Source organism: Poromitra crassiceps, assembly GCF_964638095.1.
Source record: "Poromitra crassiceps genome assembly, chromosome: 26".
Taxonomy (NCBI): domain Eukaryota; kingdom Metazoa; phylum Chordata; class Actinopteri; order Beryciformes; family Melamphaidae; genus Poromitra; species Poromitra crassiceps.
The window spans coordinates 10,331,051-10,346,365 of NC_139640.1; positions in this window are offsets into that span (position 1 = coordinate 10,331,051).

Consider the following 15,315-nt stretch of genomic DNA (forward strand, 5'->3'; position numbering starts at 1 on the left):
AGAAACACACACAAACCTACTATACACATTACCACATGACCCATATAACTATAACGTGACTCTGAACGGCACACGCCGCGTACTGACTGCGCCCGGACCCAACGTCAGCAAAGGCACAGAGCCACTAGCTAGCGGGAAGCTAACTAGCTTAGCTAAATAAAACATAACAGTCTGAAAACGAAATAAAAACTCTCCACTCTAAGGAGGCAGGATCAATGAGTTCGCTAGCATTTTACAGTGCTCTGTACAGGAGGATAGTGTCATTTTAAGTTAAAGAAAAATATAAATATCTATATCAAACGAGAGAGCAAATGGAGAACGTGACCTACCGGTGAGCCGGAACAACTGGCGACCATATAACTGGCGACCGTCAGCCAATTGCGTCTGTGGTTTCCACAGCTACGCCAGCTGTTGAAAGGACGCAACAGAATACGTAGCTGTCCTTGTGAATGCCTCCGTTTCGTTCCCCAAATAACATCAAAACATACCTGTCTGACTGAGTTGTCTCATGAGACCTGAGGAACCATGTTACTGTCACGCCCCACATGGAAAGAATCTATATGTACCCTATATGTTTTAATATAGGGCCACATATAGTTTTCCCATATATGGTGCATACATAAAATTGGCCGTTTTCCTATATTATATGTACATATATGTACCTATATGTATAGGTACATATATGTACCTATATGTACATATAATATAGGAAATCGGCCAATTTTATGTATGCACCATATATGGGAAACCTATATGTACATATATGTACCTATATGTAGGATTTTAAATAAAAAAAAATAGCAGCGCACACGGGATTCGAACCCCGTTCTCCAAGGTTCAAGCCGTGCGCTCTAGTGCTGAGCTATACATTTTCTTATACTAACCAGAGAGCCGGGCACATTATATACTCTCTCGCACACAACGTAGACCACAATTGTCAGCGATCGGGAAGTTATTTTATGTGATGCATACGATCGTAACAGACTAAAATGATGTTGTGTGTGTGTGCATCTATAGTCTGTAGGCTGTACGGCTTCAGAGGTTAACTTCATTTAACACCAGAGACTCAGGAGGTAGGCCTACACAGAGCCTCGTATAGTCTGTTACAATAACATAGTGTGCCCAGAGCACCTCGTTCCGCACTTGGTGCAGACTGGTGCAGACTTGCTTTGGTCTAGTCAGTCACAGCTAGTACTTGCGCATGCTCGTTGCTGCAGGAACTGAATTCATTATTTTATAGTATTGCGCTAAACTATTAACCATAGTTGTGTCCTGGAAGCTTTTTGCTGGCACCACATAGCCTATAGTCCCATATTTATGATATTTCATGTGACATAAAATGCGTTGAAATGTAGGCTAGTTTTCGTGTAGATCAGATTTCAACTCTCAGTTACACAATAAAAGACAATAAAATGCCAATTCACACACTATCAATATTGTCTCTATTCCAAACTACAACAAATGTTTTAACAATATGATGAACCAAATTGTGTTTTTTTACACGTTTACGTTGTAACCGCATTTTAGCCGGTTGAAAAGAGGGTGAAATTAGGTCTTAGACGTTCAAACCCAATATCACCCAGATTTAAACTAAAAATCAACGTTGAAAAAACGTTTTGTGCTCGCTGGGTATATATGGATTATGACACAGTGTATACAAACAGATTTGTAAATGACCTATATAGGAGGCATATACCTTGTATTGTGTACATATATGGCCTATATGTGGATATAAAGAAGTGAGACCTATATGACCTGTATTATGAACATATAGGGCCTTTATGTGTATATAAAGAAGCTATATAGGAGACATATATGCCCTGTATGTGCACATATAGTACCTATATGTGGATATAAAGAAGCTATAGGAGACCTATATGCCCGGTATATGCACTTATATGCACCTGAATCTGGCCTATATGCAACCTATATGCGGCATAAATGTGGCCTATATGCGCATATATGCACCTAAATCTGGCCTATATGCAACCTATATGCGGCATATATATGGCCTATATGCTCCTATATGCGCATATATGCACCTAAATCTGGCCTATATGCAACCTATATGCGGCATATATATGGCCTATATGCTCCTATATGCGCATATATGCACCTAAATCTGGCCTATATGCAACCTATATGCGGCATATATATGGCCTATATGCTCCTATATGCGCATATATGCACCTAAATCTGGCCTATATGCAACCTATATGCGGCATATATATGGCCTATATGCTCATATATGCTGCATATAGGTTGCATATAGGTTGCATATAGTTGCATATATGTTCATATAGATTCTTTCCATGTGGGGCAGGCTAAACACTCAGTCGCATTCTGAACTGACGATGTTTTGTTGTTGAAAACAGGAAGAGCACGCACTCAGCACAGGTTGGCCACGCCCACAGATCATCCTGCGACCAACACAGTTACAATGGAAGATTATGCTTTTAATATTTGCTTTAATAACATCTAGGGACAAACAGCAAATTAGCTTAGGCTATAAATGTTATGATATATGACATCAGACCGTTTATTGTTTAAATGTCCTATGTAGGCTATATGTCTCTGTCTCTACTCAAATAAACAATAAATGAAAACAAGACAAAAAATGAAATTTATGTACAATAGTTTAATTATTATGGCTAATTTATCCACAGATGTATAGATTCAGAATGCCAGACCAGTGTTTTTAGTCCTCATGAATGAGATTATTAATTTCAAGAAAGCAGTGAAATGTGTACAAACCAGACACGCCTTGAGTGATTTCCAAAACATATATAGGCTATTTTGATTTCTGATTAGACCTCTGACTCATTTTTGTTATGTATTTTATTTATAATTAGTTTGAATTCTAAATTTATTTTCTATATTTATTTTAAATTGCTCTTCTTGTCTTGAATTTGTAATGTATGATCACTAATGACTGGAAATGCCAGACTTTGTTAACAGAAAAAAACACTGTCAATGGTTTCCATGTATATCCACTTGTTCCCAACACACTAATAGCAGCCGTTTAAAACATTTGTACTACCCGCTGTGAAATTGGAGCATATACAGTAGATCAGTGTTTCCCAACCAGGGGTACGTGTACCCCTAGGGGTAGGCTACTTGAGCAGCTTGCAGGGGGTACTTGGAAAGATTTGGCATTACAATTTATTTCCAAAATGATGGGAGAAAAATAATTTCAAAAGTAATTTCATAAGCCCATTGTTAAAATGGCACATGCACGCACATGCACTAGTTCCCCCCGACAGGTGTCAACTGTTACATGACTGATAAATGGCTCAAAAACGTCCAGTTGCTGTCGCTCCAGATTCAGATTTAGGAGAGCCTGGTTATAAAAGGAAAAAGGAGGCCAATCCCAAACACGTCAGTTCAGTGAAACATATCTTTTGTATGGATTTCTTTGTACGTCTGCATATTATTACACTAAAAGTTATAGAACAAATTTAGGAGCATCATCAACAGGCATGAGTGAGGGGGTAGGCTACTATTGGCCTGGCAAAACAGCTCAAGGGGTACATAAGACAAAAAAGGTTGGGAACCACTGCAGTAGATGACCTGATGGGACACTGGGGTCATGGACACCCAAGCTTGGAAAAAGATGCAATATACCTCCACCTAGCTTAGGCTACTTGCTTAGTTTAGCTCTGAGGGACAGTATTTGATTTTGGCCTGCCCTCATTAAAATAACTTTACTTTCTGATGTCTGTGTTCTTGGTTGGGATGTAAGGAGTGTGTGTGTGTGTGGGGGGGGGGGGCTCAATTCTATAATGCATTTTTGGTCTTGTCAACATTGTTGTCCAGCTGATGCAGGATCTTAAAACTCCACTATTTCCGTGTGGTTGAATCAAACATTTGCTCCATTAATTTGTGTGTGATCCAACTGGTTTAGGCACACGAACCAAGGGATTTCATCTGCAATTCTTTTTTCCATGGACATTTCATGAAATGCTAAAAGTAGCCTAGTTTGATTTGGTCAAACCAAGTGATTCAGCTATACAGTATTTAGAATTGGAATCAGGAGGGGCCGAGGGGCCATATAACATTTCACTCAGACCTAAAAAGCAAAGAAAAAAGCAAGTTAAAGATGTTTTTTTAGACTTTTTGTTGACGTTTTGGTCCGAGTGAAATGTTCTGGTGTCTAAATATAGCTGAATCGCTTGGTTTGACCAAGTGAAACTTATTTTTAGAAGCATTCTGTTGACTTTGTCATTTGGCTCTCTATTGGACACGTTAATGCCCATGTTTTTTTAAGAGATGCTCAACAATCACAGTATGTTTAGGTGTTCATACTTCTGCCCATATAGTGGGTTTCCTACAACTGCTCATCTCTTGTGTTACAAAGATGATATATGTCCTGAGGTGAATAGCAGTTGTTACAGCAGCAAATTCACAATGGTAAAACCCAGGACAAGTCACAGAGTACGAGAAACACAATACTATCAACAGGACACTCCAACTCCACCAAGGTAAACAGCACACTGTACAAGAGACACAATGCATACAAATGGGATAAAATATAGCCTACAGTAATTCATATGTATGCGTTTGTCATATTTATATGTTCTTCATAGTAGGCAACAAAGTAAATAATGTATCTTGGAAGAGGAAATGTGTTAAGACTTTTTTTCTGTTAACACAGTCTGGCATTCAGTCATTACATTACAAAATCTATACTGAGCAATTACAGAATTGTGATCAAATAGAAAACAATATTAAAATCAAATATAATCTTGCATTGTATTGCATCTTGTAGTATGTTTGGCGATTGAGGGTATTTTTCCATTGAGATTGGTGGTTGATTGGTCGCAGGCCTGGTCGCTGGATGATCTGTGGGCGTGGCCAACCTGTGCTGAGTGCGTGCTCTTCCTGTTTTCAACAACAAAACATCGTCAGTTCAGAATGCGACTGAGTGTTTAGCCTGCGTGACACGGTTCCTCAGGTCTCATGAGACAACTCAGTCAGACAGGTATGTTTTGATATGTTATTTGGGGAACGAAACGGAGGCATTCACAAGGACAGCTACGTATTCTGTTGCGTCCTTTCAACAGCTGGCGTAGCTGTGGAAACCACAGACGCAATTGGCTGACGGTCGCCAGTTATATGGTCGCCAGTTGTTCCGGCTCACCGGCAACAAGTTAGTGCAACTGCAATTTGCGTCCGGGCGTGTAACACCAAAATACCACCCCAGGGGAACAAAAAGCTAACGTAGTTAAACCAGTAGGGTGGGACCTATTAGAAAGAATAGATTTAGGGGAAGTTCACTAATACAACAGAAATCGGGACAAATAAATAAACAAAATAAAATAAATAAAATAAGCTCGGCTACAGTAGCACCAATGAGAGAGTCGTTCGAAAAATGGGCTGCGCCTCCCGTGTCATCACTATTTACATATGCTCCACAACAAAAATGGCTGAGGTAGCATTAGCAACGTTAGCAACAGTGAGGACACCGTCAAAGTTTGTTGATATATGCCGAGTATGTGGTGACTGTACGAATACAGGAAATAAGCGTAACTTATTTCAGGGAAAACATCTCTTGAAGCCAGATTATACAATTGCCCTCGAAGAAATATGTGGACCTGTTCGCTACGAAGACAAGAAGCCGCGCTCCATTTGTAGACCATGTTGCTCAATCTTGGTAAAGTATTATAAGATATATTGTGAGCTTGCTAGACTTCGTAGTTTAATCGGCGAAAAAAGCAATGCTAATGCAAGTTTAACAGGAAGACATAAAAGGTGTGCGCCTTCAACCCCGACTCAAGAATCAAAGAGAAGAACTGCCTCAGATAATGATGGTAACGATAATGGAGGGAGAACAGCAACGTGTGATAAAGGAACTCAAATGGACATGCCGCCGGCTAATCGTAATCCGAGACGTGGTCTTTTCCCAATGAAACCTGGGCCAGTTTCTACAGTCTCCGTGCCAGCAGTGGATCTCCCAGTGCCAGCAGTTACTGCTCAATCAAAAGTAGTTAAGGTAAGGCAATTCTCACTTATTAACGTTAGGTATTTTCACTCCAGTAGTTCATATTTTCGTTTTATAATAAAAAATAATGCCAGGTGGTTGTCAAAACTGTTTCTAGACTACACACATGTCCATTTTGGCTAGCCATGCTGTCAGAATTGAACTTTTAAATATTGTTATATGCAAGATCACTGCAGCTAAAATGATGTCCAATAAAAATGTTATGAGTCTTTGGAAAGGGCTAGTAGCCAGCAACTATAGTAATAGCCTACTTCACTGATTATAAGGGAATGAGAATTCTGTCCCTCTCCCTCTCTCCATAGGTTACATGTGAAAGAAAGTCATCGACACACCAGAATTCTGAAAGGCCCATGGGAGAAAGTTGGAGAAAGTCTTATCAAAGGACGTTATCAGAGTTTGCCAAAGATTTTGTTCTATATTCCTACTGTGGCAAAAGAAATTAACAAACTGGTGATGATCCAACTCAGAAAGGAATGTCAACTCCTAACAAGTAAAAAGTTTAACTCAGTACTCCGTCAAAATCATCCTGCTGCTTTAATAGACTTTCAATGGGAGAATGTTATCTCTGAATGGCAAACAACAGCACCAACATTCCTGGCTTTTCTTTTAGAAGCATCGAATGCAAATCCTGACGACGTGGTTGGAAACAGGTGTACTACAGAACGAAGCACCAAGATATGCAGTATGGCAATGGCTGGTGCCATGTTACTGAAATCCCGTTGCAAACACATGTCTGCTGCCCAGTGCCGTAATTCACTTGTCATGCGCCACGCAGGCACCAAAAAGAGATGCTTCGATAGGTTTTCCAGACTTGGCATATGTGTGGGGAAAACAACCAGTTTGAAAAAACTAAAACAAATGGGAGAGTCTTATGACAAAAGCTTTATTGAATGGAAAGCTATGGCAGAAATACCCTCAGATGCCTGCCAGATGACTGGGGCCCCAGAACACCATCTGGAGGAGAGCTTTTGCATTCAGGTGAGGGAAATAATCAACATTGGTATTCAATTACATGTATTACACATTGATCATATTTACATTATATAATTTTTGGTGATTTTCAGCATGTGAGCCATGAAGATCGGATCCTGGAAGATAACTGTACCAACCAGCCCACAAAGCCAGTCCATGTGCCATGTTTACCTGTGGTTAAGCAGAGACCTGCAGCAACACAGGTATGTCACATTTCTCCCTGTATCTTATCTACTTTTTTCAAAGAGTCACAATGTAGTTTGATTTAAAAATGTATTAAAAATATATGATATTTTCTCTGTCTCTCTCTCTCTCTGTCTGTTTCAGCTTGCGAGCCATGAAAGCAGGATCCTGGAAGATAACTACACCAAACAGTCCACAAAGCCAGTCCATGCGCCATGTTTGCCTGTGGTTAGGCAGAGACCCGCAGCAACACAGGTATGTCACATTTCTCCCTGTATCTTATCTACAATTTGTCAAAGAATCAAAATTTACATTGAAATAACAAAAATCGATTCTATCCTCTCTCTCTCTCTCTCAGTTTGCGAGCCATGAAAGTGGGATCCTGGAGGATAACCGCACCAACCAGTCCACAAAGCATCCATGTTTACCTGTGGTTATGCAGAGACCTGCAGCAACACGTGTATGTCAAATTTTTCCCTGTATCTTATCTTACTTTTTTCAAAGAGTCACAATGTAGTTTGATTTTAAATTATATTAAAAAAAAATCTCTCTCTCTCTCTCTCTCTCTCTCTCTCTCTCTCTCTCTCTCTCTCTCTCTCTCTCTCTCTCTCTCTCTCTCTCTCTGTCTCTGTCTCTGTCTCTCTGTCTCTCTGTCTCTGTCTGTCTGTTTCAGCTTGCGGGCCATGAAAGTGGGATCCTAGAAGATAACTGCACCAATCAGTCCACAAAGCCAGTCCATGCGCCATGTTTAACTGTGGTTCTGCAGAGCCCTGCAGCAACACAGGTATGTCACATTTCTCCCTGGATCTTATCTACAATTTATCAAAGAATCAAAATTTAGATTGAAAATCAAAAAAATTGATCTATTCTATCCTCTCTCTCCCCCCTCTCTCTCTCTCAGCTTGCGAGCCATGTAAGTGGGATCCTGGAAGATAACTGCACCTACCAGTCCACAAAGCCTCCATGTTTACCTGTGGTTATTCAGAGACCTGCAGTAACACATGTATGTCTAATTTTTCCCTGTATCCTATCTACTTTTTTCAAAGAGTCACAATGTAGTTTGCTTTAAAATTGTATTCAAAAAATATTTCTCTCTCTCTCTCTCTCTCTCTCTCTCTCTCTCTCTCTCTCTCTCTCTCTCTCTCTCTCTCTCTCTCTCTCTCTCTCTCTCTCTCTCTCTCTCTCTCTCTCTCTCTCTCTCTCTCTCTCTCTCTCTCTCTGTCTGTCTGTTTCAGCTTGCGGGCCATGAATGTGGGATCCTAGAAGATAACTGCACCAACAAGCCCACAAAGCCAGTCCATGCGCCATGTTTACCTGTGGTTATGCAGAGACCCGCAGCAACACAGGTACAGTATGTCAGCATGTGACATTTTGTAGCGAGACAACACAACTTGATCGGAACAAAGTTGTGTGCATTGGGCTTAAAGACCAATGTACGTGGGAGGCGATCGATGCCTGGCGGCCGAGAATGATTGCTCCCATTGTTATAAATGAGTCTCCATCGGTCGTCTGCCATCTGCATTTGACTTAATTTACAATATCATTCTTTTTCAAGATTTATTGCTCTCATTTCAGAAACCTGCGGACAACCTCACAGACCTGTTCAGTGTGCCATCTCCAGCTGACCTCATCAACCCGCCCACTGTGCCATCTCCAGCTCCAGACATATCCTCAAACCCAATGCAACTGACAATCGACAACTTTGATCGCATTGTATCCCCACATGCAATGACCATTACAAATCAGAACATAGACTATCACTGGCTGTTAGTAGTTGGAAGTCAGGAGAGGGTTAGTGGAGCGCACCTTTGTGACAAGAGTACAAGGTCAGTTCTAGAAGTGCCACTCACTGACATTTTGCCTAATACAGAAGACAAGCTGTGCTTAAGAAATGACTTTAAAGAACTGGTGGGCCGTGTAGTAGTAGAACATTTTCCTCATATGCAGCAGTTTAAGGAGAATGTTCAACAACACATTACCCACGAGTATTCAGCTGCCATGTGCCAAAAAAGTGAAATCATACCAGTGGGATTGCTCGACTATGATGAGAAAAAAGGTAGTGATATGATCCAGGCACTTAAATATATTAACGGCAGATACATACCATACACTCCCACCGTTGTCGGTGTCAAGGTTATCATTCATGGAGACCAGCTTACAAAGCAGAACAGTGATGCTGCTATCAGAGCCATGAAAAATGGTGAAAGCCCAGTTGATAGATTGGAGGGACTATGTCCTGCCATTGCAGACTTTCATTGTAGTATGAATTTTACAGATGTTATATACAAGAACTTTTATAACACGTCATCTACCTCAGAAACAGGAACACTTTTTCAAATTAGGAATAAAATAAACCGAAGAAATGTCACCAAGAGTGCTCTTGGTGACAACTACCGACCCTGCAGTGACTTTTTAAATGACGTGACTGATGCCTCTCTTATTGCAGCTGCTCTCCATCACTTTGACATGAAATCAACCACAGATACTCCTAAAGATGAAATGAAACCACCTGTCTTTACATGTAATAGTGAAAAGCAAAAGTGGTTTGACAAAGAAATGTTTGCTTTAGTAAACAAATATATAATGAATGATCACTTGGCTCAGACTGGACTCCCTGAACAGACTACTGACCACACCATCCTGCCTCAGGCCATCAAATGTCCCTTCCAAGCTTGCAGTCACACGACATTCCGTGAGATTGATCAGCTCTGTAAGCATATGTTGAAGGAGCACCAAGTGAAAATACAGGAGAACAGGGAGACTAAAAAGTATACAACTGAAGATGACAGAAATCTAGATGGTGTATTTAGCTACCACAGTGCCTTATTGAAACTAGCTCTATTGGAAAGGAATTTTCTAGATTCTATAATGGAAGGGGATGGTGAACGTACATGTCGTATCTGGAAGTTTAAAATGTTACATTTCAAGAAATCAGGCAGGCACAAATATGCTCTAGAATCCCTCAAACTTCAACTCGATATCCACGCGATACAGAGCCCACAGACTGCGCACAGGCTAAAGTGGAACAGGACAGTAAATACAAAAGGTGGTGTTGGAAACAATGTAGCTATGGATCTAAACTGTGAACACTATGTGCGTGTAACAAAAGATCTGATATCTCATCAAGGCGCCAATGTCAAATTTAATCTTGCACAGGAGGTCAGCCGGACTATAAAACAGCAGAACAAATTGATGGATAAATTTGACGAAGACTGCAACCTCCGTCCTGAATTTGGTGAACATTCACGGCCAAACAAACAAGAAGATATCTATGCCATCGTGCAGGCTCTACAAGAAGAGAATGTTTTCAGTCAGTGTCCTGGCAGATTCTATCCCTCCTTTAAAAACATCAAAAGAAACCCGTTACAGGGTATGAATATGGCAGATGTTAAACAATGGATCAATGAACACAAGAGGAAAATATATAAACTGCAGCAGTTGGAGTGTATGAAGGTGTAGAGCCCTTAATTTTTTTTTTAAACAGTATAACATCTTAAGTCTCAATTTAAGTTTTATTTTAGGACAAAAAAATGGTTATACAATTCACATGCTCTGCAGGAAGCACAAATTCGCAGGAGAAAACAGTGTAAACGTCTTTACTCAGGTTCTAAGGTTTCAAAATGCTCAAGTCCAAAGTATGAATACAATTATTTTAGACTTCACATGCTCTGCAGGAAGCACAAATTCACAGGAGAAAAAAGTGTAAACGTCTTTCCTCAAGTTCTAAGGTTTCAAAATGCTCTAGTGCATCAAAGTATGAATACAATTATTTTACGCTTCACATGCTCTGCAGGAAGCACAAATTCACAGGAGAAAACAGTGTAAACGTCTTTCCTCAAGTTCTAAGGTTTCAAAATGCTCAAGTGCATCAAAGTATGAATACAATTATTTTAGACTTCACATGCTCTGCAGGAAGCACAAATTCACAGGAGAAAACAGTGTAAACGTCTTTCCTCAAGTTCTAAGGTTTCAAAATTCTCAAGTGCATCAAAGTATGAATACAATTATTTTAGACTTCACATGCTCTGCAGGAAGCACAAATTCACAGGAGAAAAAAGTGTAAACGTCTTTCCTCAAGTTCTAAGGTTTCAAAATGCTCAAGTGCATCAAAGTATGAATACAATTATTTTAGACTTCACATGCTCTGCAGGAAGCACAAATTCACAGGAGAAAACAGTGTAAACGTCTTTCCTCAAGTTCTAAGGTTTCAAAATTCTCAAGTGCATCAAAGTATGAATACAATTATTTTAGACTTCACATGCTCTGCAGGAAGGACAAATTCACAGGAGAAAACAGTATAAATGTCTTTACTCAAGTTCTAAGGTTTCAAAATGCTCAAGTGCATCAAAGTATGAATTATTATTATCATCTGACACAGTATACATGTCCCCAAATACCTCTTGGATGACTAACAAAATCAATCTTGCTTGCTGTACATTTCTAACCTGTATTTTGCACAGAATGTCCTCTAATGTGAAAAGTCTATTGCATTCCTCCAGCACTTCTTCTGAAATGATGTGATTTGATTCATGTGATGACTCTGCTGAATAAACAGACATAAAGGAATATGCTTCTTCAGACTTCCACTCATTGCCTAATAATGCATTCATCTTTTCTTTCAGTGTGTGTTTTTGTTCCTGGGTAGACATTCGTTCCCTCTGTGGAACGACCTCTGACGCGTGTCTCTCGAGCGGGCTAGCTTGGCCATTACATGCTTCCCCACAGGTACAAGACTTTGCACAAAGGTCACAGCAATCATGGCCTGGCAGAACAGGATCGGTCTTTTCTTTATCAAAAAGATGAAAAAGTTGAACTCTCCTGCACATGTCTACATTTGTGACATACTCCCTCATCTGCTTAGATAGCCCCAGCATCAGTCGGCCGTGATGCAATATAATTGAATGAGACCTTGACCCATCTCTTCCCGCCCTCCCCAATGCTTGAATGTAAGACTCCAAATCATTTGGGGCACCATAGTTAATTACATTATTTACACCTTTGAAATCGACACCCATGCCTAATGCAGATGTTGCTATAACAACTCGAAGCACAGATGTATGATCACTTAAAGATTTGATTATTTGTTTTTTGATGTGATCGGGGGTTTCAGAATGAAACATTTCAAAAAGTCTGTTCTCAGTGGTGTCTGGAGCTCCAACAGGGCACACAGACTTTTCTTTCAATGTTGCCTTGAATACTTCATAATAAAGGAGTGAGCAGTCTGCAATACTTTTGCAATAGATAACAGTCCTTTCTGTATTCTGCCCTTTAGTATCAAGTTCTTTGATTAGCCATGAAAATGTGTTGACAGGGTCAACGGACACCTTTTTAACAGCAAGGCGTATATTATTGCGATTAGTGCTTTTTATTACTTCGATGCAGTCATTCATTCCTAGGGACTTCTTAATACTTTCTCTTGTAGATTTGCAGGCTGTCGCAGTGGTGGCTAGGACAGGAACCTTCACAGGCAGCAAAGAACGCAGTTCCCCAATGAGACTACACCACTTCCGGAATGGGTCACCTTTCCCCTTGGCTGAACCCCTATAAAGACAATGAGAAAAAGCAATCAGTGAAGTCTATTTTATTTGGGAAAGATGCCATCATTTTTCAATTGGGTTAGGGTTAGTTTGTGAAGCTACTACTTGGTAGATGTGGACATCACTGTAGTCCACATCTAACATTTTTAAATATTTTATGGCACTGTGTTGCCTGTTTTTGCTATTTTAATATTGTGAAGCACTTTGTGATCTTGTATCTGTGAAAGATGCTATACAATACAAATAAACAACTAACAAGGGGAAGATATGTTCCTCTTGCTCCCATCATACCTCTCTTACACACACCCATTTTTTGTGAGGAACGTTTTGGCTCAAATGTAATAATGACATAGTTCCTTATTATCAGGGGTGTAGTGGAAAATACACAGGTGAGTAAACTATGTGAGTAGTTTAACTACCTTGTTTCCCCTCATTGATTGGTAGCCTATATGAAAATAGTGGAATTGGTTGGCTATTAAAACGCTCTGCCTCATTTCAAAGGTGTGTAAACTGCATTTACCCTCCACTATGCCCATATTATGCCTAATCAGCTGTCATATTTCCAAAATACGGGAAAATTGATTATTTATAGATGAAGGTATTCACGTTATACACTTACCACAGGATCATGGTGTGAACTTCATCTACAGCCAGTCCAATGACACGTCTGCAGAAATCAGGCATTTGGAGAGCAGCTCTCCACGTCTCGTTTCCAAGGAATGTCTCCGGTGAACCGAAAACCACGTTGAATTGGCCGCTCATGATCGACTCATCAACTTCGGGACTTTTGCCAAGCCGCTTTGATGCCTCTCTCGTTTAGGAAAGCGACCTGCTCCTCCATGATGGAAATTAGTGGGCACACCACCAGCACTATATTGCTATCTTCTGACCATAGTCGCGGGTAGTCCTTTGCCAAAACTTGGCATAACGTCGGCCATGCTTGGTAAATAAGGCTTTTGCCATAACCTGTTGGCAGACAGGCAAGGACGTCGCGATGGGATACCAGGTATTTCAAACACAGATGCTGTAGATCTTTCAGTTCCACGATAGAATGCAAACTGCAAACTTCTAGCAGTGCACGTTGCAAAATATTGTCTTCCACTTGCATGATATAGAATGGGTTATGGGTTATCTTAAGTAGTTAGCGAATCCACGATATTTGTTTTGTTTTTTTAAGAGCATGCTGCTTCCTGGTGGGATGGGCGCTGGGCGGTCTCAGGGTGGGTTGACCTCGCGTCACCGTAAAGTCATTGCTGATTGGACAGGACTGTAGCCATCACTGGCATATGACTGGTCAAGTGAAGGTTCCCTCCCATAACCAGCCAGCGGGGGTGAAGCGTTCCAGACCCAGAGAGAGATCTGCAGAATGCAGTAACGTAGTGTAAGAACTCTCATGGGTCTGGCGTCGAGACTAGGCTAGCAGTAACCCGGGTCGTTACTGTTACCAACACAAAAGACAGCGCTGGTTTCTATCCTCTCTACACTGCCCCCCAGTGGACGAGTGAAACACTGAAACATCTGGATAGTAATGCTGACAACAAATATTGTAAATTGGTGGTTTTAAATGTGTGATTTTTGTTATATTTGACAACAATTTCTCAAGCCTAAACTTCTCAAAACTGTATAGCCGGATAATCTCTAGATGTTTGTGTCACACCTGTAATAATATACATCATTTGTGCAACACACTTGGCCTTGGGGGGTTAAAGGTCACGTGATTTGGCTTGGGATCTGACCTATATCCCCTGTTTAAGAAATGAGCAGTGGCATTTTTCAATGCAATTCTAAACCCAACAGGTAGCCTAACCAGTGAAACGAGGCCAGCATTCGGGAGATGTGATTTTCTCTGCCAGTTCAAATTCGACCTGCTGGATTTTAGTAGCCTACACACACGATACACACATTTACTGATGCCAGAATAAACACATAGTGGTCTAGGATCGTGATTCTCAACCGTTTTCATATCAAAGACCCTCATTTAGCCCACATTAAGGTCACAGACCCCCACTGATGAGATTTTGTCTCTTGGACCCAAATCTGATTTTTTCTTTTCTTTTAGAGGTTATTCTGTTCAGATTCAACGACTCTTTGTGTTGTAGGTTCAGAGGTGACAGTGTAACATTATCAAAGCAGTCATGCCTCTATATTTTCTAATTGTGTGAAGTTGATGTAATTGTAATGGTGAAGTCTAGCAATTCATCAATTTGCTGGAGACCTCTGGAATCCCTTCAAAGACCCCTGGGTGGTCCCCGGACCCTACATTGAGAACCACTGGCCTAGGAGATAAAAGCATTAATTAGTGTGTGTGTGTGTGTGTGTGTGTGTGCGCGTGCGTGCGTGCGTGCGTGCGTGCATATGGCAGGCTAAACTGGTGATGATTCTCATGCTTGTGGTGGAGTAACATTAGGTGAGAGGTTATTAAGAAAGAGCCTGGGCCCAGTTGCACAAAGCACCTTAGGTTAAGATTTCCCTTAGAGTCAGAGTTAAGGTGTCCATAAAATAGAATCGGCTGCACAAAACACCCTTAAATCTTCTCCATAAGGTTAAACATTTTAAGGAAAACATATTTAAGGGTTAGGGTTATTTAACTATTTATTAATTTTGATTTAACTATTTAGGCTA